Source organism: Prionailurus viverrinus, chromosome A2, assembly GCF_022837055.1.
Source record: "Prionailurus viverrinus isolate Anna chromosome A2, UM_Priviv_1.0, whole genome shotgun sequence".
Lineage (NCBI taxonomy): Eukaryota > Metazoa > Chordata > Mammalia > Carnivora > Felidae > Prionailurus > Prionailurus viverrinus.
In genome coordinates this window covers 28,039,500-28,062,606 of record NC_062562.1, presented here as the reverse complement: position 1 = coordinate 28,062,606, position 23,107 = coordinate 28,039,500, and the positions used below count along the sequence as shown (strand labels likewise).

The following is a 23,107-nucleotide window of genomic DNA, read 5'->3' as shown; positions in this document are numbered from 1 at the left end:
ATCATCCTGTAGAGTTGTAGTCTCCCCAGCAACTGCCCGCTGGCTCTGCTTTTCTCTGACTTGCTGTCTCCCTTGACCAACTAGTCATTATACTCTCCCTACTTAGCAAAGTGCCTACTTCAATAAATGCTTTTGGGCTTCCATAATGAGAAGATGTTTTCCCTTGGACGATAGCACAACCTCCTATAGCTTCCTTGACTCAATATTCTCAACAAGAGTCCATGGGTCCATCAATCACTCGATTCATTAACCTAACAATTACTTCAAAGATGTTTATTGAGTACCTGTTATGTGCCAGGCTGTTTGCAAGGTGCTGGGAAGCTAATAAAGACAGTGCCTGCCCTCAAGGAGGGCAGTGATGGAGGAGAGAGATAATAAAACTCATAACACATTGTATAACATAATAGATGGGAGGGTATGGAGGATGGCTTCCCAGAGACCAGTACCTTTTAAGCTGAGATTTCTGAGCCGAGTGGTGGGAGTTAGCCAGCCAAGGGGAGGTGAGGACTGAGGACAGTCTTCTGGACAAAAGGAACAGCCCATGCAAAACAAGGAGGTCAAAGAGTAAGGTCCACTGAAGAGTTGGGATGGTGACAGTTGGCCACGGTGATGAGGTTGGAGAGTTTTGCAAGAACTAGGTTAAACATTTAGGATTAGCCTAAGGGCAGTGGGGAGCCACTGAATGACTTAAGCAGGGGGATATCTTCCCACTGTTGCCCAAAATTGACATATTAGCGCATCCTACCTGGATTGGCTGTCTGCCTTTCTTATCATGGGCTTGAAGATTCAGTGCGAAGTGGCACCATATTCTTTTTCTGACCTCAGTCTTCACTCTTGTCCCTCGCATTTCCTAAGATGAGGATGAGTACAGGTACTATGTTCCTTGTACGAACAGAATAAACTGGTTTTGAAAGAATGAATGAAGAATCAAAAGAAGGCATGCAGAATATTTGTAGAGGTATTTGTCCTGATAGTTTGCGCTTTGGTGTTAGGAAGAAAGTATTGATTTTAGAGTCACATTATTCCGAGTTCAAAACATGCCTCTACCACTTACCACCTGTGTGACTTCGGATAAATCACTTGACCTCTCTGAGCTCAGTGTTCTTTCCTATATGGTTGCATCTCATGGTGTTGTGGAGATTAGAAACAAAAATACAAGGCACCTATTCTGCAGGGGACATATTAAGCACTAAATAATTGATACATCTTTTATGTGTAATATTATATCCAGTAGACTTCATGTATAATAATGGGGCAAAAGTTTTGTTGACTCTTCTTGAAAACATGAAAATTGAGGCATGTGTGTTCATCCAACAAGAACCATTTTGTTCCCAGTAAGCTCCCAAGAAAGATGCCATGGGAGAACCTGCCTTTTTCTTTTCCCTCTGGAACTGAGAAGTTTAGTCCATCCCAGATTCTTTTACCAGTTGTCTGTAACTCTGTCATTCATACCATTTTGAAAGCCTTAAATATTTTGTCAATACCACCTCTTGGGGCTGATGAATTCTGGAGCTTACTCTCTGTATGGGAAAGTACTTTGTAAATTAAATGGCGTTTAAGGGCTCTCCGTTCTGCACCCCTTGTCCTTGACATACTTCCATTGCAGCCTGTATTCCGTTGAGGTAGCAGGTAATCTGTTCGTCTGGTATAGAAAACAGGCAGCGTTTAAATCTCAAATTTTCCACTTGTTAGCTTGTGTCACCTTAGGCAAGCTACTTAGTCTCTCTATGGCTCGCTTTCCTTCTCAGTAAAATGAAGATGGTATTAGTACTTCAATCATAGGGCATTTAGGAGGGATTAAATGAAAAGTAACGTCAAGTGCTTGGCACAGTTCCTATCACATAGTAAGCATGCAATCAATGACGGCATCATTAACTCGTTGTATTATCGCTAACATATTTATAGCCATTATTATTTTCATCAGAGTGTCTGTCTCTCTGTTAGACTCAAATCCCGACAGTAGGAAAACCGTGTCTTTAAATTTCTGTACCCCTAGAGATGCGTGACACATAGAAGGTTGTGAACACATACTAAATGAATGAATGAGCCACAAAAAGTATTATTTATTCTTAAAATGTATACACCGTGCTTGGCACACTGGAGGGTATTAATACACACTTGTTCGTTGCTCTACTGTTTGCTTAGCTTTCCCTGGTTATACTGGTAAGTTTTCCCTAGGTTTTTTACTGTGGGATGTGGTGAAAAAGAATTTGTGTCTTCACACCTCTTCTGGTTTTCTGAGGAGTTCTTTTTTAGCTTCCTATACACTAGTCTCCCTAGCGTTCTATCAGATTTGTTGGGTCCTAAGACTTCAAGTTCTTTTGGTTACTAGAAAACTGTTTCTGAGTTAAATCTCCCATGGGTGTAGATGCCATCAAATGTATTTTCTGAGTATGTGTGCTCATGTGTATTGATTCTGCTTGTTGAAAGCAAATATCTCCCCCCCCCCCCCCCCCGCCCCCCGCCGCCCCGGCTTCTTGCAGGAGGAGAGAGCGATCCTAAGACCTGATGGGCACTGAGGGCTCACGGCTGCAGAGCAGACGAGAGGCTCCTGTGGGAGCTCACTCCAGGAACATCTGGATGATTTCAGACAGTGAAGGCAGGTTCCTGTGGTGCCTAACTTATTCTCTGAAAGGAGCTTGGCTAGGGCTAAGACGGCCTTGGTAGAACATCGGGACCTGTTAGATCCTTCCTGGTCCTCAATCCTGTGCTTGCGATTTTGTCACTTTCCACACGTGAAGTGCTCGCTTTTTGCCACTCAGCTTGACAGCTCTTCTCTGAGACTGAACTTAGCATGGCTTTTCCACATGTCTGCAGTCCTGTCCACAGAACATCTAGATTGGCACTTCGCACACAGGGTCACCCATTCACATGCCCTCGGAGGTCAGCTGGGGGGATTCTGTTACTGAGCAAAGGAAGTAAGGAAAGTAATTCCTTACCTCTATTCTATATAGAATTAGAGTTTCTCCATTTTTCTTGAAACACTCAGTCCTCTTTTTTTTTTTTTAATGAAATTTATTGACAAATTGGTTTCCATACAACACCCAGTGCTCATCCCAAAAGGTGCCCTCCTCAATACCCATCACCCACCCTCCCCTCCCTCCCACCCCCCATCAACCCTCAGTTTGTTCTCAGTTTTTAACAGTCTCTTATGCTTTGGCTCTCTCCCATTCTAACCTCTTTTTTTTTTTTCCCTTCCCCTCCCCCATGGGTTCCTGTTAAGTTTCTCAGGATCCACATAAGAGTGAAACCATATGGTATCTGTCTTTCTCTGTATGGCTTATTTCACTTAGCATCACACTCTCCAGTTTCATCTACGTTGCTACAAAAGGCCATATTTCATTTTTTCTCATTGCCACGTAATATTCCATTGTGTATATAAACCACAATTTCTTTATCCATTCATCAGTTGATGGACATTGAGGCTCTTTCCACAATTTGGCTATTGTTGAGAGTGCTGCTATGAACATTGGGGTACAAGTGGCCCTATGCATCAGCACTCCTGTATCCCTTGGATAAATTCCCAGCAGTGCTATTGCTGGGTCATAGGGTAGGTCTATTTTTAATTTTCTGAGGAACCTCCACACTGCTTTCCAGAGCGGCTGCACCAATTAGCATTCCCACCAACAGTGCAAGAGGGTTCCCGTTTCTCCACATCCTCTCCAGCATCTATAGTCTCCTGATTTGTTCCTTTTGGCCACTCTGACTGGCGTGAGGTGATACCTGAGTGTGGTTTTGATTTGTATTTCCCTGATAAGGAGCGACGCTGAACATCTTTTCATGTGCCTGTTGGCCATCCGGATGTCTTCTTTAGAGAAGTGTCTATTCATGTTTTCTGCCCATTTCTTCACTGGGTTATTTGTTTTTTGGGTGTGGAGTTTGGCGAGCTCTTTATAGATTTTGGATACTAGCCCTTTGTCTGGTATGTCATTTGCGAATATCTTTTCCCATTCTGTTGGTTTCCTTTTAGTTTTATTGGTTGTTTCCTTTGCTGTGCAGAAGCTTTTTATCTTCATAAGGTCCCAGTAATTCACTTTTGCTTTTAATTCCCTTGCCTTTGGGGATGTGTCGAGTAAGAGATTGCTCCGGCTGAGGTCAGAGAGGTCTTTTCCTGCTTTCTCCTCTAAGGTTTTGATGGTTTCCTGTCTCACATTTAGGTCCTTTATCCATTTTGAGTTTATTTTTGTGAATGGTGTGAGAAAGTGGTCTAGTTTCAACCTTCTGCATGTTGCTGTCCAGTTCTCCCAGCACCATTTGTTAAAGAGGCTGTCTTTTTTCCATTGGATGTTCTTTCCTGCTTTGTCAAAGATGAGTTGGCCATACGTTTGTGGGTCTAGTTCTGGGGTTTCTATTCTATTCCATTGGTCTATGTGTCTGTTTTGGTGCCAATACCATGCTGTCTTGATGATGACAGCTTTGTAGTAGAGGCTAAAGTCTGGGATTGTGATGCCTCCTGCTTTGGTCTTCTTCAAAAGTCCTTTGGCTATTCGGGGCCTTTGGTGGTTCCATGTGAATTTTAGGATTGCTTGTTCTAGTTTCGAGAAGAATGCTGGTGCAATTTTGATTGGGATTGCATTGAATGTGTAGATAGCTTTGGGTAGTATTGACATTTTGACAATATTTTTCCAATCCATGAGCAGGGAATGTCTTTCCATTTCTTTAAATCTTCTTCAATTTCCTTCATAAGCTTTCTATAGTTTTCAGCATACAGATCCTTTACATCTTTGGTTAGATTTATTCCTAGGTATTTTATGCTTCTTGGTGCAATTGTGAATGGGATCAGTTTCTTTATTTGTCTTTCTGTTGCTTCATTGTTAGTGTGTAAGAATGCAACTGATTTCTGTACATTGATTTTGTATCCTGCAACTTTGCTGAATTCCTGTATCAGTTCTAGCAGACTTTTGGTGGAGTCTATCGGATTTTCCATGTATAATATCATGTCATCTGCAAAAAGCGAAAGCTTGACTTCATCTTTGCCAATTTTGATGCCTTTGATTTCCTTTTGTTGTCTGATTGCTGATGCTAGAACTTCCAGCACTATGTTAAACAGCAGCGGTGAGAGTGGGCATCCTTGTCATGTTCCTGATCTCAGGGAAAAAGCTCTCAGTTTTTCCCCGTTGAGGATGATGTTAGCTGTGGGCTTTTCATAAATGGCTTTTATGATCTTTAAGTATGTTCCTTCTATCCCGACTTTCTCAAGGGTTTTTATTAAGAAAGGGTGCTGGATTTTGTCGAAGGCCTTTTCTGCATCGATTGACAGGATCATATGGTTCTTCTCTTTTTTTTTGTTAATGTGATGTATCACGTTGATTGATTTGCGAATGTTGAACCAGCCCTGCATCCCAGGAATGAATCCCACTTGATCATGGTGAATAATTCTTTTTATATGCCGTTGAATTCGATTTGCTAGTATCTTATTGAGAATTTTTGCATCCATATTCATCAGGGATATTGGCCTGTAGTTCTCTTTTTTTACTGGGTCTCTGTCTGGTTTAGGAATCAAAGTAATACTGGCTTCATAGAGTGAGTCTGGAAGTTTTCCTTGCCTTTCTATTTTTTGGAATAGCTTGAGAAGGATAGGTATTATCTCTGCTTTAAATGTCTGGTAGAACTCCCCTGGGAAGCCATCTGGTCCTGGACTCTTATTTGTTGGGAGATTTTTGATAACCGATTCAATTTCTTCGCTGGTTATGGGTCTGTTCAAGCTTTCTATTTCCTCCTGATTGAGTTTTGGAAGAGTGTGGGTGTTCAGGAATTTGTCCATTTCTTCCAGGTTGTCCAGTTTCTTGGCATATAATTTTTCATAGTATTCCCTGATAATTGTTTGTATCTCTGAGGGATTGGTTGTAATAATTCCATTTTCATTCATGATTTTATCTATTTGGGTCATCTCCCTTTTCTTTTTGAGAAGCCTGGCTAGAGGTTTGTCAATTTTGTTTATTTTTTCAAAAAACCAAGTCTTGGTTTTGTTGATCTGCTCTACAGTTTTTTTAGATTCTATATTGTTTATTTCTGCTCTGATCTTTATTATTTCTCTTCTTCTGCTGGGTTGAGGCTGCCTTTGCTGTTCTGCTTCTATTTCCTTTAGGTGTGCTGTTAGATTTTGTATTTGGGCTTTTTCTTGTTTCTTGAGATAGGCCTGGATTGCAATGTATTTTCCTCTCAGGACTGCCTTTGCTGCGTCCCAAAGCGTTTGGATTGTTGTATTTTCATTTTCGTTTGTTTCCATATATTTTTTAATTTCTTCTCTAATTGCCTGGTTGACCCACTCATTCGTTAGTAGGGTGTTCTTTAACCTCCATGCTTTTGGAGGTTTTCCAGACTTTTTTCTGTGGTTGATTTCAAGCTTCATAGCATTGTGGTCTGAAAGTAAGCATGGTATAATTTCAATTCTTGTAAACTTATGAAGGGCTGTTTTGTGACCCAGTATATGATCTATCTTGGAGAATGTTCCATGTGCACTCGAGAAGAAAGTATATTCTGTTGCTTTGGGATGCAGAGTTCTAAATATATCTGTCAAGTCCATCTGATCCAATGTCTCATTCAGGGCCCTTGTTTCTTTATTGGCCGTGTGTCTAGATGATCTATCCATTTCTGTAAGTGGGGTGTTAAAGTCCCCTGCAATTACCACATTCTTATCAATAAGGTTGCTTACGTTTATGAGTAATTGTTTTATATATTTGGGGGCTCCAGTATTCGGCGCATAGACATTTATAATTGTTAGCTCTTCCTGATGGATAGACCCTGTAACTATTATATAATGTCCTTCTTCATCTCTTGTTACAGCCTTTAATTTAAAGTCTAGTTTGTCTGATATAAGTATGGCTACTCCAGCTTTCTTTTGGCTTCCAGTCGCATGATAAATAGTTCTCCATCCCCTCACTCTCAATCTAAAGGTGTCCTCAGGTCTAAAATGAGTCTCTTGTAGACAGCAAATAGATGGGTCTTGTTTTTTTATCCATTCTGATACCCTATGTCTTTTGGTTGGCGCATTTAATCCATTTACATTCAGTGTTATTATAGAAAGATACGGGTTTAGAGTCATTGTGATGTCTGTATGTTTTATGCTTGTAGTGATGTCTCTGGGACTTTGTCTCACAGGGTCCCCCTTAGGATCTCTTGTAGGGCTGGTTTAGTGGTGACAAATTCCTTCAGTTTTTGTTTGTTTGGGAAGACCTTTATCTCTCCTTCTATTCTAAATGACAGACTTGCTGGATAAAGGATTCTTGGCTGCATATTTTTTCTGTCTAGCACCCTGAAAATCTCGTGCCAATTCTTTCTGGCCTGCCAAGTTTCAAAAGAGAGATCAGTCACGAGTCTTATAGGTCTCCCTTTATATGTGAGGGCACGTTTACCCCTTGCTGCTTTCAGAATTTTCTCTTTATCCTTGTATTTTGCCAGTTTCACTATGATATGTCGTGCAGAAGATCGATTCAAGTTACGTCTGAAGGGAGTTCTCTGTGCCTCTTGGATTTCAATGCCTTTTTCCTTCCCCAGTTCAGGGAAGTTCTCAGCTTTTATTTCTTCAAGTACCCCTTCAGCACCTTTCCCTCTCTCTTCCTCCTCTGGGATACCAATTATGCGTATATTATTTCTTTTTAGTGTATCACTTAGTTCTCTAATTTTCCCCTCATACTCCTGGATTTTTTTATCTCTCTTTTTCTCAGCTTCCTCTTTTTCCATAACTTTATCTTCTAGTTCACCTATTCTCTCCTCTGCCTCTTCAAGCTGAGCTGTGGTGGTTTCCATTTTGTTATGCATTTCGTTTAAAGCGTTTTTCAGCTCCTCGTGACTGTTCCTTAGTCCCTTGATCTCTGTAGCAAGAGATTCTCTGCTGTCCTGTATACTGTTTTGAAGCCCAGCGATTAATTTTATGACTATTATTCTAAATTCACTTTCTGTTATGTTATTTAAGTCCTTTTTGATCAGCTCATTAGCTGTTGTTATTTCCTGGAGATTCTTCTGAGGGGAATTCTTCCGCTTGGTCATTTTGGACAGTCCCTGGCGTGGTGAGGACCTGCAGGGCACTTCCCCTGTGCTGTGGTGTATAACTGGAGTTGGTGGGCGGGGCCGCAGTCAGACCTGATGTCTGCCCCCAGCCCACCGCTGGGGCCACAGTCAGACTGGTGTGTGCCTTCTCTTCCCCTCTCCTAGGGGCGGGATTCACTGTGGGGTGGTGTGGCTCGTCTGGGCTACTTGCACCCTGCCAGGCTTGTGATGCTGGGGATCTGGCGTATTAGCTGGGGTGGGTAGGCAAGGTGCACGGGGGCAGGAGGGGCAGGCTTAGATCGCTTCTCCTTAGGTGATCCACTTCAGGAGGGGCCCTGTGGCAGCGGGAGGGAGTCAGATCCGCTGCCGGAGGTTTAGCTCTGCAGAAGCGCAGAGTTGGGTGTTTGCGCGGAGGGAGCAAGTTCCCTGGCAGGAACTGGTTCTCTTTGGTATTTTGGCTGGGGGATGGGCGGGGGAGATGGCGCTGGCGAGCGCCTTTGTTCCCCACCAAACTGAGCTCTGTCGTCTGGGGGCTCAGCAGCTCTCCCTCCCTTTGTCCTCCAGCCTTCCCGCTTTCCGAGCAGATCTGTTAACTTATGACCTCCCAGACGCTAAGTCGCTCTTGCTGTCGGAACACAGTCCGTCAGGCCCCTCCGCTTTTGCAAGCCAGACTCGGGGGCTCTGTTTGGCCGGCGAGCCGCCCCTCCGCCCCGGCCTCCTCCCGCCAGTCCGTGGAGCGCGCACCGCCTCACCGCCCTTCCTACCCTCTTCCGTGGGCCTCTCGTCTGCGTTTGGCTCCGGCGAGTCTGTTCTGCTAATCCTCTGGCGGCTTTCTGGGTTATTTAGGCAGGTGTAGATGGAATCTAAGTGATCAGCAGGACGTGCGGTGAGCCCAGCGTCCTCCTAAGCCGCCATCTTGCAAAACTCGAAACACTCAGTCCTCTTAACCCATCTTTCGTTTTCCCACTTGTGATGGAGACATACCAACACGAAATATTTGTCTTCAATCTTTAGTGTAAGAAAAATAACACTACAATTAAGAAGGGAGATAATGAATATTTGGGCTCAGTGGCAGGTTGGCTCCAGGGAGGGCTGAGGAGGCGGACTACAGAGAGCCTTCCACGCCCCAGCGGAAGCAGCCTCAACTCTGCCCCAGCAGTTTGTTATCCTGTAGGAGTCTGGTGCCTGTGGGGTCAGAGCTTCCGGCATTTCCTGTGAAATCTCTCAATTTGCAAATATTTAAGAGGATTTAAAAACATTAAAACACTAAGTCAGCCATTACTGTATGGCCCAGGCAACGGGCCAGATGTGGCCGGTGGGTCATCAATATTTTCAGCCTCTGCTGTAATATAGTAGATGTATGATTAGTGTTTTCAGACCTTAGTCCACACTGTTCCACTTCTGAACAAAAACGAGATTGCAGTTAGAGCAGTCTTGTTCCCCCCACTGCCCCCCCAAAATCACGTGAAATACCCCTTCAGGAACAGAAGACTCTTCTGAGTTTGTAGCAGACCTCTAAAGGATGCTGTAAGATAAATGCATTAGTTGTTTTTCACTTAGCACTGAAGGCTTAAGGGGTTTTGTGTGTTCTTCCTCTTGTTTTCCATTTGGCATGCACTACTTATGCTTTAAAAAAATTAAACTGACACGTAGTGAAAAAAAAGTTACTGGAGCCTGAAAGTTGGTTAATATCAATTACACTCTGGTGTCTAATAACCCATGCCAGGGAAACGCAACTTGTTTGTTATAAATACCCAATGCCAAATCAAGAATAAACAGCTACTTTGTTTTAGTCGGTATTTACAGCATCACTTTAACTACTTTGACCCTATTCAAGGAGGTAATGAAGAGCTGGGTGCCAGTGATGTTGATAAACTGTGGCAATTTCTGCATTGTGTCCTTATTGCTGCCTTTGCTACAGCCTCCATTATTTAAATTGCTAGTCATTACAGTCATGCCGTTAACTGGAAATGTAGCAAGATGACACATAGAAACAGGGCCAGCAGGACACTGTTAGTCCTTCTTATTGAGTGCCGTATTCTGGGATGGGGAGCAATAGTCATAAAAAGGAAGCACATGAAACAACCCCCAAAGGCTTTTGAACACTCGTGAATTCTTTGCAGTGCCCGTAGGGTGATTTTGAATTCCAGTAGTACATACTTTTTGGATGTTAGACACAAACTACAGATAATCTTCCAGATAAACTTTAAAAAAATTAATATTTTATTTTTAACTAAAATAGAGACTATGTAAGCATATCTCAGGCTAGCCTATTCTTCCTTATTGGGATTCTATGCGAAAGGGTATGAGAAAAGGAGGTCGTTCAATCTGGAATAGAGAACCCAATAAATTAATTGTCCATTAATTTGACTCTTACTAAATGTCATTTTCGGAAAAGTGCGTTTTTTTTAAATTAAAAAAATAATGTTTTATTTATTTTTAAAGAGAGGGAGAGAGACACAGTGTGAGCGGGGAAGGGTCAGAGAGAGACACACACACAGAATCTGAAGCACGCTACAGGCTTTGAGCTGTCAGCACAGAGCCCGTTGCGGGGCTCAAACCCACAAGCGCTGAGATCAGACCTGAGCCAAAGTCAGACGCTCAACCGACTGAGCCACCCAGGTGCCCCCCAAACTGCATATTTTATTGCTATAGAGGCCCATAGTCCAAGGAGCCTGTCAGTGTTCATAACTTATTAAGACTCAAAGTGAATGAAGCCCATGCATATTAAAGTGGCAGATGCTTTCTCTTGATGTAATAGCGTGCCCTCCATTCATCCTGACCCATCTGTGGAACCTTTTACCAAAACATGGCTTCTGGCCAGTTCACGACCCACAGGGAGAGAAGGATTGGAGGAGGTCTTTGATACTCTAGATTTTCTGAGAAGACCTAGAATTCCTTTTTATCAGGATGCAGTCTACTGCAGCACAAGTCTTTTCTTGGAAAACTTTGTCCATTATTTCTTAGGGCCTTTATGTTAAAATTAGGGAACTTGGGTCCTGTGCGCATGTTTTGGGAGGTGGGAAAGTCTATTTACCCTTTCTTTTTTGTCATCTTCTTTATAACCTACATGTACATTGTGCATATTGTATATATATGTACATTTGGAGTAAACTAGAAAGAAGGGAAAGCTTACATTTTTTGAACTTAGCTCTTTGCCCTGGGTTTGGCACTTTTGCTTTTTATGTGTGACTTAGGATTCTTTCGGATGGAGCTAATCCAGTTCACCTGACCTAAACGAAAATGTAAAAATGTACATGAAAACATAAAGGCTTTCTAGGGGCTCCTGGGTGGCTCAGTTGGTTGAGCATTCGACTTTGGCTCAGGTCATGATCTCGCAGTTTGTGGGTTCGAGCCCCTCCTCGGACTCTGTGCTGACAGCTTGGAGCCTGGAGACTGCTTTGGATTCTGTGTCTCCCTCTGTCTGCCCCTCCCCACTTGCACTCTTTCTTTCTCCCCTAAATAAACATTAAAAAAATTGTTTTTTAAAAAATAAGGTATTTCTAGAATTCAGCAACAACATTATTGAGAAGCAGGGTTCTTTCTGTCTTTTTCTTAATCATTCTTCCAGGAGGTACTTTTCTTCATAGGCCTGGTCCCCTTATGTTCCAGGTTGCCTAGGGTACTTCCAGACACCCTGACCCTAGCAGTGTCTGAAGGCCATAGGTGAAGAAGAGTATCCATCCTTTCATGTTTTTTTTTGTTTTGTTTTGTTAAGATGAGGGAAACTTTCTCAGATGCATGCCCCACCCCCAACAATTTGCTCTTCTAGTTGGATTGGCCAGAATTTCAAACCACACCCTAGAACAGTCCTTTGCAAGGAGAATGAACTTACTGTGTTTGTCCTGGTCTGGTCAAGCTTACAGCCTAGGGCTACGTAAGGCCTAGCCTTTTGTCCCTGAGTATGGGGTATGGGGACACCCCCCCCCCCCCACCGCCACCACCCCGGGCTATAACTAAACAAAATCAGAGTTAGGTCCTGTTACAGGAAGGGGAGTGACAAATAACTGTTGGAGAGGCCCAGAACTTCTCATTTACTTCCTCCATCATCCCCGTACCAGAGGCACAGAACACTCAGAGAGGTGAATTATCTTACCCAAAGTCATAGAGCTATAAAAGGGAGGACTAGGATTTTAATCCAAATGATTCTTGATCCAAAGCTTTGGATTAAAAAAATTTTTTTTAAATGTTTATTTTTGAGAGGGAGAGAGAGGGAGAGAGAGAGAGAGAGAGAGAATGAGTGGGGAGGGTCAGAGAGAGAGGAAGACACAGAATCTGAAGCAGGCTCCAGGCTCTGAGCTGTCAGCACAGAGCCTGATGCAGGACTCGAATCCATGAACCATGAGATCATGACCTGAGCGGAAGTCAGACGCTTAGCCAACTGAGCCACCCAGGCATCCCCAAATACAAAAATAACGTGTGCTTTGAGGCAACGTAGCAAAGATATAAGAATATAAGGAAGAAAATAAGCATCCCCCAGAATTCTGTCATCTAGCCAATACCATTGTCAATATTTTGGATTTCTTTATGCACACACACCATACACCCATGAACTTACACATTCTAAAATATTTATTGATCACTTTCTAGAATAACATGCAAATATATAAATATGTTTGTAAATATACATCATGAACATAGTGGATGTAGACTGTATACACTGTTTTACACCTTTCTGGTCCACTTAATTCTATAGCATGTATATTACTGCACATTTTCCTATACACTATAATTCTTCAGGAACATCATTTAAAAAATTGTTTTTTACTGTTTATTAATTTTTGAGACAGAGAGAGACAGAGCATGAATGGGGGAAGGGCAGAGTGAGAGGGAGACCCAGAATCACAAGCAGGCTCCAGGCTCTGAGCTGTCAGTACAGAGCCCGACACGGGGCTCGAACTCATGGACCGTGAGATCATGACCTGAGCTGAAGTCAGACGCTTAACCGATGGGGCCACCCAGGTGCCCCAGGAACATCATTTTTAATGACTGCATAACATCTCCTTTTGTAGGTAGCAAAATGTATTAAATAAGCCCCTTATTTGTGGACTAGTATATTTCTGTCAATTTCTCTTTATGGGAAATAATACTGTAAATGAACATCCAGACATGCTATATCTTTGGGCATATCTTTTATTATTTCCTTGGGATACAGTTCTTGAAATAATGGTGAAGAAATGAACATTTTAAAGCTGTGGACATTTGTTGCATATTGCTAGGTTGCAATCTAGAAATGTTGTACACTCTATATTCCTCAAAACGACCTGTAAGAGTGTTTGGCTCTTGATGGCTCTTGACTTGGAGGGTTTTTTTTTTCCCCCTTTGTTTCCTTTTTCTTTTGGAGTAGTTTTGGCAGTGTTGTATTAAGGCCTTGCATTCCACAGATAAATTATTGCTGGTACTCATTTGTCATTTTCTCAAGGGAATTGCAATGGGTCCATTATGCTTCTTGTATTAATTGTACAAGGCCAAAATGAAACCCCACACATATATTATTTGATATTAGAAAAAAATAGAACAGCTTGTACCGAAGTGATATTTAACTTTGTGTCTCTAGCAGAATTGAAATAAAAACCTTCATAAGTGCTAGAGCATTGTTAAAATGTTCAGATAAATTATTTGGTTCATAAATAAGTAATTTTAACTTTTATGATAATGGAGAAGGGGAAAGGTGCTATGACGCTTTCTGAATATACCAATAATTTATTCTCTTGCAGCCAAGATAAACAGCACTGTGAATTAAGTGACAGAATATTGGATGACAGACTGCATCCTCTTAGGGATGGTGCTTGTTAGGGATGCAAGACTTATGATATGACCAAAAAAACCTGGAGCTATCTACCCTGGGTGGTCCAAGGGAGATGCTCTCAAAGGTGCCCTGGAAAAAACCAACTGGTCGTTGCTGTGCAGCACTATGCTGGCAGCAAAGAGGAGCGGGAGAAGACAGGAGGCTTCTGCGCACACTTTCTTCTCCCATCATCCTGGAGAGAGCTGGAGGGGCTGCAATGGATCATAGAAGGTTGGGAAGACAGAGATGAATTAGAGGCAGCCGAGATTTGCAAATTTCCAAACAAGTCTTTCTTTTCAGCAGGGGTCTTTTCCGAGATTTTCACTGATATGCCCAATGTTTTTAGTGACGTATACAAACATGGAGGAGGAGACACAGGTTGTTGAATATCTACCTGTTCTCTGAACTTCACTTCCAGCTCTGGGCTCTATCCTGTAGCCTTCACCTAATTACCTCATGCTTCTACATACTTCAGCCTGTCTTTTTATGTTTATCCATCCATCCATCCATCCATCCATCCATCCATCCACGTATCAAATATTTATTGGTTAAGGTCTATGGGCCTGGTAGCATGCTAATCAAAATGCTGATTCCACATCTCATGCTCTGTTCTGATTATCTGTCTAGAGTAATGTGCACTTAGGTTTGACCGAACCATGATTCTTCCAGAATCTGCACTTTTGAAGAGGACTTTGTTCATACTTTTTCAACACTTACCACATTACTTACTGAACATCTACCATGTGTGGGGCATTGTGCTAAATTCTGGGGACACAATAAGATTTAAATCATCTGGGTTGGCAGTGATGGTAGAAAAGAATTGTATTGTTGAGCGTGGAGTTGTTTCATACTCTCAGCCACTTCTTGCCTTCTCTTTTAATTCTCAAAATTACTCCCTTAATTTGGTTGGATAGAATTAAAATACATAGAGCAATACCATCTTTTCCCACTGTGGTTAGTAACTGAACACTCTATTTTTTTAAAGTTTATTTATTTTGAGAGAGAGAGAGGTAGAGAGAGCACAGAGAGGGAGAGAGAGAGAGAGAGAGAGAGAGAGAGAGAGAGAGAGAGAGAGAGAGAGACAGGGAGGGAGGGAGGGAGAGAGAGAATCCCAATCAGGATCTGCATTTTCAGCACAGAACCTGATGTGGGGCTCAAACCCACAAACTGTGAGATCATGACCTGAGGTGAAATCAAGAGTCAGACACTTAACCAACTGAGCCACCCAGGCACCCTTGTAACTGAATACCTTAAAGGAGTCAGGAGAACAGGGTTATCACCCATAGTCGTGCTCCTTAATCATGGCTGCCCATTAGAATCATCTGGGGAATTTGGACAACAATTACCATGTCCATGCCATGCCCCGGACCAAGAATATCAGAATCTCTGGGGTGTGTGACTCAGGCATTGGTTTTTTAAATCTCCTGAGGTGATTCCAGGATGCAGCCAAAGTTGAGAATTGCCAACTAAAAAAAAGTGTAGATGTACTGAGTTACACCTTTCACCGCAGAGCAACCTTTACAACTGCATTTTTCAGGGAGTCCAGTTTCATGACTTGTGCCATGAAGAAAGTGGCCGATAGTTAGACAGTTCTGAGAAACTCTGTTCTCCTTCTTGGAGGTTCACCTCATACCCTGGTATTTTAAAGGCCATGAGGAATCTTTCCATAATGAGACCATAATGAGTTTTAGTGGAATTCTCCCTATTTTAGACCAAGGATTGGCTCGATTGCATTTCCTTTCTCTCTTAATCAATTAAGAATTTTACTGAATACATTGTAAGAAATGGCTAGAATATCCAAGAGCTGATTTTCTAGTCTGGGGATGGCTTCAGTTCCTTGTTTCTGTGTTCTTGGGCCCCCTTTGTGCCCTTTTTCTCATTACTTTTTGAGTCGGCACTGGGTCCAGTGAAGAAGTAAAACTGCACTCCATTTGCTACAAGCTTTTATCAACGCTTTCAGTAAAGCTTCTGTGATTCTTTTAATTGATGCTTCTATACTAGGGAAGAGACTGGTAGTTCTTCCCTTTTCTTTCTTTCCTTTTTTTTTTTTTTAAGTTTATTTATTTTGAGAGAGAGTGGAGGAAGGGCAGAGAGAGAGGGAGAGAGAGAAAATCCCAAGAGGGCTCCTTACTGTCAGCACAGAGCCCAATGTGGGTCTTGAGCCCACAAACCATGAGATCATGACCTGAGCCTACGTCAGATGCTTAGCCAGTTGGGCCCCTCAGGCGCCCCAGTTCTTCCCTTTGCTAGAGCAGTGGTTCTCAAAGTGTGGTCCCTGAACTAGCAGCAACAGAATGTACTGGTAAAGTAGGCAGAATTATGGCCTTTCTTAAAGATGTCTACATCCTTATTCTCCAGAATCTGTGAATATGTTATCTGGCAAAGGGATTTTGTGTATGTAATTAAGATTATGAACCCTAAGATAAGGGAATAATCGTGGATTATCTGGGTGGACCTAATCTAATCACATGAATGCTTAAAAATCAAAGAACTGGGGCATCTGGGTGGCTCAGTCGGTTAAGCATCTGACTTCGGCTCAGGTCATGATCTTCCAGTTTGTGGGTTTGAGCCCCACATTTGGCTCTCTGCTGACAGCTCAGAGTCTGTAGCCTGCTTCAGATTCTGTCTTTCTGTCTCTCTCTGCCCATCCCCGACTCACACTCTGTGTGTGTGTGTGTCTCTCTCTCTCAAAAAAAAAATAAACATTAAAAAAAAAAATCAGAGAACCTTCCAGGCTGCAATCAGAGAGATTTGACCATAGAAAGGCAGGAGAGATTCAAACATGAAAATAACCCAAACCCTCATTGCTGACTTGACTCTGGAAGGATGGGTCCATGCTGGAAGTTGAGAATGACCATCAGTCTATGTTCAGAAAGGAAACAGAGACCTCAGAAATGAATTCTGCAAACAACCTGAATGAGCCCGGAAACCAAACTCCCCTAGAGCCTTCGAAAAAGACCCCAGCCTGTTTGCAACTTGATTTGTCTGGTGAGACTGGACACCAAAACAGTGAGATAGTCGATTTGTGACACTTTATTTTATTTTATTTATTTTTTTTATTTTATTTTTGGGACAGAGAGAGACAGAGCATGAACGGGGGAGGGGCAGAGAGAGAGGGAGACACAGAATCGGAAACAGGCTCCAGGCTCCGAGCCATCAGCCCAGAGCCTGACGCGGGGCTCGAACTCCCGGACCGCGAGATCGTGACCTGGCTGAAGTCGGACGCTTAACCGACTGTGCCACCCAGGTGCCCCGATTTGTGACACTTTAAACCCTATGTTTGTGATTATTTATTCTGGCCGCAACAGAAAACTTAGGCATCTGAGAAATTGCTGAAATTCAAATTCTCACTCCTCACCCCAGACCTACTGAACCAGAAATTAGCAGGGGGCGTGGTGGTGAGGGGGTGGGAAGCGCCTGCAGCCTATTTTAACAAGCTCTCTAGGTGATTCTGACATGCTGAAATTTGAGAACCACTGATATACAGAAATATAATTCCTAAATCTTAAAGACTGCATTTCCTACTTTTGTTGCATTTGGATATGGCCTTATGACTAAGTTCTTGCCAGACAGGTTGTAGAGTAAAGAATTAACTTAGCAAGCTTGAGGTGTTACAACTCTTGCACATTCCAGTAAAAAGACTAGCTTTGATGGATCCTGGGAGATCACCTTTGAGCCCTTGAAATATCCTGCTTAGTTAGAGTGTCTGTGTCTACCTGAGACATGGGCCATGCCAAGTAGTTTATGATAGCAGTGTGATTTATGGTGAATGCCTGTGTTTGTTCACCGGAGGCCTTGGGCCATGTTGTATCAGTTTGATCTCTGGAGGGCCTGGAGAAGTTGGTAGATAACTGCCCCAGCCTGTCAGTGAGATGGACAGTTTTGAGATACATTCCACAAAGTTCTTCATATGGTCCCCAGAGGCATTAACTTTGGTTGCTCACATACATAACCAGCTTGGTAACACATGTTTTATTGCTATTCCCCCTTCCTTTCCAGTTCTCACTTTCCTCTAGGATCACCTTCCAAATAAACTACCGGAACCTATGCTGTTGGTTCTTGTCTCGGGCTTTGCTTTCAGGAGAACCCAAACGAGGAGAATCCTTAATGAGACAGTTTACCGAAGGGTCTTCCTTTCTTCTGACTGGGATGTAGATATAATGGCTCATCCATCACCTCTGACCATGTTAAGGAAGACCATCCTCCAGGAATGGAGAAGTGGTAAATTAGAAGGCAGGGGGATCTGCAACGAACCTGTGGAACTACCATACCAGCCCCAGACTGCTGACCTCCTAACTTATTAAATAAGAGAATAAAAGCTTGTGTGTTTAAGCCCGTGTTAATCTTGGGGTGAAGGGTGGACAGGAGGTGGTTCACATGCGACTTCACCTAATTCTGACTAACATCAACTAAGGGCTAAATGGGGAGTTTGGCTTGTCATCAGATTGAAACTAAATTGTGCCTGACCTTCAGCAACACAATGATTAAGGGTTGATTGCATGAGGGACAAGCACATTGTTTTTGAGTAAGAGCTTTAGCCTGGAAGTCAAGCAACATGGGTTCTGCATTGACCCCGAAGGAGCTGTGCATCTTACATTCTCTTGGATTCAACTCCTTGATCTCAGGGTCTCTCTTGATTTTTATATTCTGTGATTCTATGAATTTAAAGCATTCAAAAATTCCCTTGCAAAAACTGGAATCATTATGAATTGTAAATGTGGGGCATTTGTATTTGCATTTTGAAATTTCTGCACTAATAAAATTATGAGCATATCTTAGCCTTGCATGTGCATGTATTTTTTTAAATGACTCTTAATGTTAGTAGCTCTATGAGGCATTATTAAAGTTCATCATATCGCTTAACTGTGAAGACAAACTTTCCTTGAATTTGGAAGATGTTTACAAAACTCTGTTCACCTGATAGTGATTCTTTAGGCTGATGGGAGCCTTCACATGTTCTTTTCCTTTGCCTGGATGGTACCCAATCAGTCTATATAATGAGACAGGCCAGAGGACAAGGAATTATGCCCCAGGAAAGTCTTCACTCTGTCATTTGGCTTTGCATGCAGAAACCACAATTTATGATGTGATCAAGAATGATATTAGTTGGCAGTATAATGAGTTTGGGATTGTTGGATAGCCCTAATGTACACCATGACCTTTGCTGGATGGAAAGTGTCAGACTTGGGCACATGCATATCAGTTGTGGAGAAAGACCCTCCTTTGGGGAGTCAAGGGTCATAAATTTTGTTTCTAGGCAGCATCTACGTATGCAGTTGCCTGGCAACCACGAGAGCAGTTAAGTCCTTGCTATATGATGCTATAAAGGATTTCATCCATCTTGAAAAGCTAACAGCACAATTTAAATTTTTGAAGCAGAGTGTGGGTGTTCTCAAGTGGCAGAGCCTCATCTCACATGTTGTTGCAGACTCTAACCACGTAAACTTGATGTTACTGAAGTTTTCCGCATTAGGGATGTTGTAAACAAAAGGCTAGAACTCTGAAGAGAGTTTGAAAGAGACGTCCTTTGCTAGAATGTATTCAGTACCAAGTAACAGAAAACCCAACTACTAGTGTCCTAAATGACAAGGATGTTTGCTGTTTTCTGAACAAGGGGCTTTAGGTAAACAGTGTCAGGGTTGATTTAGTGGCTCACCAAGGACCCAAGCCCCTACCATCCTTCCATTATACCATCAGTGGTGTGTTGGCCTTCATCCTTAGCATGGGTGTTGCCTTATGCTCACAAGAAGGCTGCCAGAGCATTCAATACCCCATGTCCCAGCTTAGCATCTAGCACAGGATAGGAGAGAATGACCCCCTCTTGTTTATTTATTTATTTTTTCAAGAAAGAAAGTCTTTCCTTAAGTCTCTTAGCAGATATCTTTTTATTTATAGTAGATATCTTTAGCCAGAGCTGGGTCACATGTGTGTCCCCTCTCAGACTGGTCAGAGGCAAAGGAGAATTCAGTTGCCTTCACTGGCATAAGTGAATCATGATTCGGCCTCTTGGACTGGAGGCAGGTCCCATCTTCCCGGAGCGCATTACTGCCTTTCAGATTCCGGAGAAAGAGAAGGGTATGTGCGGAAGGGCAGAGAACACAAGGCTGCTGCCTGTGTCACAGTGCTGCTCTCGTTCCTTCCATGTTATTACTCACATGTGAATTGCTTGTGTGTGGAGATCTGAGTTTGCAAACTCACTCTTAAAATGTTTTTAAAACATTGAAATTAGAATTCACATATAGGAACAGTTTGCTCTAAAAATTGGGTTTTTTCAAGCCCTGCACAGTTCAAATAAAAACTCTTAAAAAGTTGGATTTCTTCACTTCTCAGAATAGCTTGGTGATCCCGCAACCTTTGAACAGCATGCACATATGGGAGTAACTAGCTCAAGGGATTTCTGTCTGTGGATGACTTACATGCATCACACTGTCCACTACTCCCTTTGTGATGCACATGGCCTTTTATTCATGCATGTCGTTTTCCTGTCCCCCATAGACATGCAGACATTTTGCAACAGGAGACTTACAGTCAGACTGGTCCATTATGTTTCAGTATACACTAACTGCCACCATTCTTTTCCATCCTTCCTATGTTTGGGAATCTTTTGCTCTTCTGGTATATGTTTCTTTATTTTATGCCCGTGGAAGGGAGCATGTGTAATCGTCAAGAGCATGGCTTTCGACATAGTAGAGATATGGTTCGAGCCCTGGAAATATCACTTATTAACTTGTGACCTCGTATTCACATTGGTAAAATCAGATAATAATATTATCTACCTCATGTGGTTGATTAGAGAATTAGCAGAATGCTTGGTTCTTATAATGCTAATCTTGCTAGAGATGATGATGAAGGAGACGATGATGTTTCTGTTAGTCTGCATTTATTATATCAGTTAGTCCTTTGAGGTGCCATTTTCGAATACAAAGCACAGCATCTTCAGTGAGTGGAGTCGATGAATGGCACTGCCCGTGGAGCTAGAAGAGGGTCCTTAGAGCAATGGTGCTTGAGGGGCAGTAGCCACCTGGAATAGGTTTTCTACTGATTTCAGGACAGAATCAGATCCACCTAATTCGTGCCTCCAGGTAACACTACACAGCTTCTAGAAATTCAGTCCTGCACTCAAGAATTTCCTCATTTCTATTCAGACCAGAGCACATTCTGTATTTACACTGTCAAAAATCAGTGGATACTTTTTGTTTATGCCTGGGGACTTGGGAGACAATTCTGGGCACCTCTAGTGATCATGGAGAGTCATTTTCCCCACCAAGGTATCTTCTTATTTCACTCTTGGATTTTGGTCTAGGTTCCGTGAGCTTCATCCATATGTAATTCAATCTAGAAAGAAATGGAGGTCATAATATAAATGAGGTCAGGTTAGAAGAGTTATTTGAGAGAAGCAGACAGGATAGTTTGAGGTCAGTTAGTTGCTTTATTTCATTCTCAAGACTGGTTGTGTGGATCTTAGTAGGTTAGCAATCCCAAAGGAAACCTTAGGGGACTCATTATAACTCCATTTTCCCCATAATTAAATTACAAATTATTTGGCTGAGATGATAACCAGTGTGGGCAAAAATGGAGGGATAAAGGTACATGTACACTCTTGTGAGTATAAATTAATATAGGAAACTTTGGATTGGGCAGTTTGGAACTCTCAACCATAGTTTGAAATGTTTTGCCCTAGAAATTCTTTGAAATGTCTAACAGTATGTTCTATCGATATACTTGACCAGGCATATGAAGAAGTTCATGGCAGCACTGTTAGTAGTCATGAGAAATTGAAAGTGAAATAAATACCTCTCAAAGGGGACTTGTTAAATACAGTATTATGAGGGGCGCCTGGGTGGCGCAGTCGGTTGAGCGTCCGACTTCAGCCAGGTCACGATCTCGCGGTCCGGGAGTTCGAGCCCCGCGTCAGGCTCTGGGCTGATGGCTCAGAGCCTGGAGCCTGTTTCCGATTCTGTGTCTCCCTCTCTCTCTGCCCGTCCCCCGTTCATGCTCTGTCTCTCTCTGTCTCCAAAATAAATAAACGTTGAAAAAAAAAATTAAAAAAAAAAAAATAAATACAGTATTATGAGTCTATACACTGAAATTACTCTGCAGCCATTAAAGAGTATGGCGTAGATCCCTGTGAGTTGACATGAAAAGATGCCAAGCATGTGGCAGAACAGTATGTTTTATAAAAACACGTGTAAAAATGTATGTGTATATTCAAAAACAGAAATGCATGCCAAATTGTTAGTACTGGCTCCCTCAGAGAATGAAATTGTAAGGATATGAGGGTAGAGGGACAGGACGAAGGAGAGGAGGCACAGTTTAATTTTTAATTTGTGTGTGTTTGTACATGTTTTGCCATAACACGTACTCTCCTTATAGTTAGCATTTTACCTTTGAGTTGTTGGAATGGAAACCTGGGGGAGGGGGTGTAATGTTCCTTCTGAGGAACAGGGGAATGCAGAGGTTGAGAACACAGGTTCTAGACCCATGCTGCCTGGACTCAAATCCTGGCTGTTGCGCTGGTGAGCTGAATGTCCTCAGGCAAGTCCATGGACTTCTCTGTGTGTTGTTTGTTTTATCTGTGAAAGAGGATAATGATGATACCTCCCCTGTAAAGTTGTTCTGAAGATCAAATGAATTATGATATGTACGGCATTTAGAAAAACATTAGCTATTATTATTATTACTATCGCACATTTATAGCAAAATTGCAGAAGTAATGGAATGAATTAAAAAGTTACCATAGGCATCTGGAGTCTAGTACTAGGAATTTATGAAATGCAGTGAAATTCCTTTGGCAGGAAGTAACAAATATATATTTTTAGAAAATTGAGGCTCTGTGGGGGGAGACAAGTAACTGGGTACATAAGGCCAGGAAACAGAGAGGCCCTTACCTGTAACAGAGAAGCGAAGTCAACAGCTTTGAACTAAACATATATCACAATGGGAGCATAAAACAAACCGGCTGAAACTGGCAGATCCAGAGAGTCAGAAGAGGGAAGAAAAGGGAAGGTGTTCACTAACCTTCTAAATGTTTCATAACCTTCAATCATCTCTGTCCTCTTCCTGCTCTTCTGCTAATTCTTCACCTTATCTTTTCTCCCCCGACAACAAGTCCTGCATTTGATCCAGATTTTATCTCTTTGTGGGACAGCTGATACAACAATAATGTATAGTTCATTGGAGAGCTGGAACATTCTGCAGAAGAGTCAAGTAGTCGCTTGGAAATTGGAAGACGCGCTCAAGGATGAACACTATCAAAAGCAGCTACTGTAAATGAGTGGCCAGGGGCAGGCAAAACACAAGCGTTTGGTGGAGAATGCTTAGGAAGCCAGG

General features: G+C 42.4%; 1 protein-coding gene across 2 annotated transcripts in view; it reads left to right on the top strand.

The window, feature by feature from the left end:
- The window catches only part of FHIT (fragile histidine triad diadenosine triphosphatase), a 1,426,527-nt gene that overhangs the window by 146,190 nt on the left and 1,257,230 nt on the right, over nt 1–23,107 (top strand). The gene's annotated exons all lie outside the window — the stretch shown is intronic.